Source organism: Adelges cooleyi, unplaced genomic scaffold (genome assembly GCF_023614345.1).
Source record: "Adelges cooleyi isolate 19-005CV unplaced genomic scaffold, UGA_ACOO_1.1 ACOO_flye_CR_arks_rails_tigmint_CR_PRNA_25, whole genome shotgun sequence".
Lineage (NCBI taxonomy): Eukaryota > Metazoa > Arthropoda > Insecta > Hemiptera > Adelgidae > Adelges > Adelges cooleyi.
Window position 1 is genome coordinate 753,138 of NW_026095915.1, and position 6,104 is coordinate 759,241.

Sequence of the window (6,104 nt, forward strand, 5' to 3'; positions counted from 1 at the left end):
GAAAAACAAAAAAACTTGTACCCCCCCTAGGGGGGCGGGAAATGGGTATATTTTGAATTTGACAAAACTGACGTGCGCGGGCTTACCAAATAAATATTTTTTAAACATTTCAACTCGATCCGACTCTTTTTCTTGATACTATAGCCAGTAAAAGTTCTAACTTAAAAACTCGTACGGTTTTTTTTTTTGTTTTTTCAACTTTCGTCTGTGAAGACTTAAATTTTTTCAACTTTTACCCCCCCAAAGTACAAACTAGACAAAATTTGTGATTTATAGAGTTGCTATTCGAAGGAATTGGTCTAGTATTAAAAAAGTTACAGTGTATACAGCGAAAAAAAAAGCCCACATCAGAGTAAAACCAATACCTTCTCGCTTTGCATCGAAGCTAAAACATTTTTCTGGATTTTTGTGTAAAAGACATCAAAAGTGGTCAAATTATATGTTTTTTGGGTCGGTGATTACGAATTTAATATCAGTTCTCAATTTTAATCATCCGGAAAGAACTAAAGTAAAAAAAAAAAAAAAAAAAGAACTTTGTGTAAACTTTAAGTCAAGAGTGGTACTTGAGCACAAAACCTAATAGTATCATTCTGCATAGATATAAATAAAATTGTTTTAATGATTTGATCAATTTTTTTTAAAGATTTTAGGTGTTTTTGTTGAAATATACATAATCTGCGAAAACACAGTTTCCCGGCAATTAAAAAAAAACTGTAGTGCCGAATTTTTTTCCCGTTTAATATGTTATGGGTACATATGAGTTCCAACTACTGGCAAATTTTCAACCCAAAAGTTTTAAAATTACGGCTAAAAACCCCGAAAAACAAAAAAACTTGTACCCCCCCTAGGGGGGCGGGAAATGGGTATATTTTGAATTTGACAAAACTGACGTGCGCGGGCTTACCAAATAAATATTTTTTAAACATTTCAACTCGATCCGACTCTTTTTCTTGATACTATAGCCAGTAAAAGTTCTAACTTAAAAACTCGTACGGTTTTTTTTTTGTTTTTTCAACTTTCGTCTGTGAAGACTTAAATTTTTTCAACTTTTACCCCCCCAAAGTACAAACTAGACAAAATTTGTGATTTATAGAGTTGCTATTCGAAGGAATTGGTCTAGTATTAAAAAAGTTACAGTGTATACAGCGAAAAAAAAAGCCCACATCAGAGTAAAACCAATACCTTCTCGCTTTGCATCGAAGCTAAAACATTTTTCTGGATTTTTGTGTAAAAGACATCAAAAGTGGTCAAATTATATGTTTTTTGGGTCGGTGATTACGAATTTAATATCAGTTCTCAATTTTAATCATCCGGAAAGAACTAAAGTAAAAAAAAAAAAAAAAAAAGAACTTTGTGTAAACTTTAAGTCAAGAGTGGTACTTGAGCACAAAACCTAATAGTATCATTCTGCATAGATATAAATAAAATTGTTTTAATGATTTGATCAATTTTTTTTAAAGATTTTAGGTGTTTTTGTTGAAATATACATAATCTGCGAAAACACAGTTTCCCGGCAATTAAAAAAAAACTGTAGTGCCGAATTTTTTTCCCGTTTAATATGTTATGGGTACATATGAGTTCCAACTACTGGCAAATTTTCAACCCAAAAGTTTTAAAATTACGGCTAAAAACCCCGAAAAACAAAAAAACTTGTACCCCCCCTAGGGGGGCGGGAAATGGGTATATTTTGAATTTGACAAAACTGACGTGCGCGGGCTTACCAAATAAATATTTTTTAAACATTTCAACTCGATCCGACTCTTTTTCTTGATACTATAGCCAGTAAAAGTTCTAACTTAAAAACTCGTACGGTTTTTTTTTTGTTTTTTCAACTTTCGTCTGTGAAGACTTAAATTTTTTCAACTTTTACCCCCCCAAAGTACAAACTAGACAAAATTTGTGATTTATAGAGTTGCTATTCGAAGGAATTGGTCTAGTATTAAAAAAGTTACAGTGTATACAGCGAAAAAAAAAGCCCACATCAGAGTAAAACCAATACCTTCTCGCTTTGCATCGAAGCTAAAACATTTTTCTGGATTTTTGTGTAAAAGACATCAAAAGTGGTCAAATTATATGTTTTTTGGGTCGGTGATTACGAATTTAATATCAGTTCTCAATTTTAATCATCCGGAAAGAACTAAAGTAAAAAAAAAAAAAAAAAAAAGAACTTTGTGTAAACTTTAAGTCAAGAGTGGTACTTGAGCACAAAACCTAATAGTATCATTCTGCATAGATATAAATAAAATTGTTTTAATGATTTGATCAATTTTTTTTAAAGATTTTAGGTGTTTTTGTTGAAATATACATAATCTGCGAAAACACAGTTTCCCGGCAATTAAAAAAAAACTGTAGTGCCGAATTTTTTTCCCGTTTAATATGTTATGGGTACATATGAGTTCCAACTACTGGCAAATTTTCAACCCAAAAGTTTTAAAATTACGGCTAAAAACCCCGAAAAACAAAAAAACTTGTACCCCCCCTAGGGGGGCGGGAAATGGGTATATTTTGAATTTGACAAAACTGACGTGCGCGGGCTTACCAAATAAATATTTTTTAAACATTTCAACTCGATCCGACTCTTTTTCTTGATACTATAGCCAGTAAAAGTTCTAACTTAAAAACTCGTACGGTTTTTTTTTTTGTTTTTTCAACTTTCGTCTGTGAAGACTTAAATTTTTTCAACTTTTACCCCCCCAAAGTACAAACTAGACAAAATTTGTGATTTATAGAGTTGCTATTCGAAGGAATTGGTCTAGTATTAAAAAAGTTACAGTGTATACAGCGAAAAAAAAAGCCCACATCAGAGTAAAACCAATACCTTCTCGCTTTGCATCGAAGCTAAAACATTTTTCTGGATTTTTGTGTAAAAGACATCAAAAGTGGTCAAATTATATGTTTTTTGGGTCGGTGATTACGAATTTAATATCAGTTCTCAATTTTAATCATCCGGAAAGAACTAAAGTAAAAAAAAAAAAAAAAAAAGAACTTTGTGTAAACTTTAAGTCAAGAGTGGTACTTGAGCACAAAACCTAATAGTATCATTCTGCATAGATATAAATAAAATTGTTTTAATGATTTGATCAATTTTTTTTAAAGATTTTAGGTGTTTTTGTTGAAATATACATAATCTGCGAAAACACAGTTTCCCGGCAATTAAAAAAAAACTGTAGTGCCGAATTTTTTTCCCGTTTAATATGTTATGGGTACATATGAGTTCCAACTACTGGCAAATTTTCAACCCAAAAGTTTTAAAATTACGGCTAAAAACCCCGAAAAACAAAAAAACTTGTACCCCCCCTAGGGGGGCGGGAAATGGGTATATTTTGAATTTGACAAAACTGACGTGCGCGGGCTTACCAAATAAATATTTTTTAAACATTTCAACTCGATCCGACTCTTTTTCTTGATACTATAGCCAGTAAAAGTTCTAACTTAAAAACTCGTACGGTTTTTTTTTTGTTTTTTCAACTTTCGTCTGTGAAGACTTAAATTTTTTCAACTTTTACCCCCCCAAAGTACAAACTAGACAAAATTTGTGATTTATAGAGTTGCTATTCGAAGGAATTGGTCTAGTATTAAAAAAGTTACAGTGTATACAGCGAAAAAAAAAGCCCACATCAGAGTAAAACCAATACCTTCTCGCTTTGCATCGAAGCTAAAACATTTTTCTGGATTTTTGTGTAAAAGACATCAAAAGTGGTCAAATTATATGTTTTTTGGGTCGGTGATTACGAATTTAATATCAGTTCTCAATTTTAATCATCCGGAAAGAACTAAAGTAAAAAAAAAAAAAAAAAAAGAACTTTGTGTAAACTTTAAGTCAAGAGTGGTACTTGAGCACAAAACCTAATAGTATCATTCTGCATAGATATAAATAAAATTGTTTTAATGATTTGATCAATTTTTTTTAAAGATTTTAGGTGTTTTTGTTGAAATATACATAATCTGCGAAAACACAGTTTCCCGGCAATTAAAAAAAAACTGTAGTGCCGAATTTTTTTCCCGTTTAATATGTTATGGGTACATATGAGTTCCAACTACTGGCAAATTTTCAACCCAAAAGTTTTAAAATTACGGCTAAAAACCCCGAAAAACAAAAAAACTTGTACCCCCCCTAGGGGGGCGGGAAATGGGTATATTTTGAATTTGACAAAACTGACGTGCGCGGGCTTACCAAATAAATATTTTTTAAACATTTCAACTCGATCCGACTCTTTTTCTTGATACTATAGCCAGTAAAAGTTCTAACTTAAAAACTCGTACGGTTTTTTTTTTGTTTTTTCAACTTTCGTCTGTGAAGACTTAAATTTTTTCAACTTTTACCCCCCCAAAGTACAAACTAGACAAAATTTGTGATTTATAGAGTTGCTATTCGAAGGAATTGGTCTAGTATTAAAAAAGTTACAGTGTATACAGCGAAAAAAAAAGCCCACATCAGAGTAAAACCAATACCTTCTCGCTTTGCATCGAAGCTAAAACATTTTTCTGGATTTTTGTGTAAAAGACATCAAAAGTGGTCAAATTATATGTTTTTTGGGTCGGTGATTACGAATTTAATATCAGTTCTCAATTTTAATCATCCGGAAAGAACTAAAGTAAAAAAAAAAAAAAAAAAAGAACTTTGTGTAAACTTTAAGTCAAGAGTGGTACTTGAGCACAAAACCTAATAGTATCATTCTGCATAGATATAAATAAAATTGTTTTAATGATTTGATCAATTTTTTTTAAAGATTTTAGGTGTTTTTGTTGAAATATACATAATCTGCGAAAACACAGTTTCCCGGCAATTAAAAAAAAACTGTAGTGCCGAATTTTTTTCCCGTTTAATATGTTATGGGTACATATGAGTTCCAACTACTGGCAAATTTTCAACCCAAAAGTTTTAAAATTACGGCTAAAAACCCCGAAAAACAAAAAAACTTGTACCCCCCCTAGGGGGGCGGGAAATGGGTATATTTTGAATTTGACAAAACTGACGTGCGCGGGCTTACCAAATAAATATTTTTTAAACATTTCAACTCGATCCGACTCTTTTTCTTGATACTATAGCCAGTAAAAGTTCTAACTTAAAAACTCGTACGGTTTTTTTTTTGTTTTTTCAACTTTCGTCTGTGAAGACTTAAATTTTTTCAACTTTTACCCCCCCAAAGTACAAACTAGACAAAATTTGTGATTTATAGAGTTGCTATTCGAAGGAATTGGTCTAGTATTAAAAAAGTTACAGTGTATACAGCGAAAAAAAAAGCCCACATCAGAGTAAAACCAATACCTTCTCGCTTTGCATCGAAGCTAAAACATTTTTCTGGATTTTTGTGTAAAAGACATCAAAAGTGGTCAAATTATATGTTTTTTGGGTCGGTGATTACGAATTTAATATCAGTTCTCAATTTTAATCATCCGGAAAGAACTAAAGTAAAAAAAAAAAAAAAAAAAGAACTTTGTGTAAACTTTAAGTCAAGAGTGGTACTTGAGCACAAAACCTAATAGTATCATTCTGCATAGATATAAATAAAATTGTTTTAATGATTTGATCAATTTTTTTTAAAGATTTTAGGTGTTTTTGTTGAAATATACATAATCTGCGAAAACACAGTTTCCCGGCAATTAAAAAAAAACTGTAGTGCCGAATTTTTTTCCCGTTTAATATGTTATGGGTACATATGAGTTCCAACTACTGGCAAATTTTCAACCCAAAAGTTTTAAAATTACGGCTAAAAACCCCGAAAAACAAAAAAACTTGTACCCCCCCTAGGGGGGCGGGAAATGGGTATATTTTGAATTTGACAAAACTGACGTGCGCGGGCTTACCAAATAAATATTTTTTAAACATTTCAACTCGATCCGACTCTTTTTCTTGATACTATAGCCAGTAAAAGTTCTAACTTAAAAACTCGTACGGTTTTTTTTTTTGTTTTTTCAACTTTCGTCTGTGAAGACTTAAATTTTTTCAACTTTTACCCCCCCAAAGTACAAACTAGACAAAATTTGTGATTTATAGAGTTGCTATTCGAAGGAATTGGTCTAGTATTAAAAAAGTTACAGTGTATACAGCGAAAAAAAAAGCCCACATCAGAGTAAAACCAATACCTTCTCGCTTTGCATCG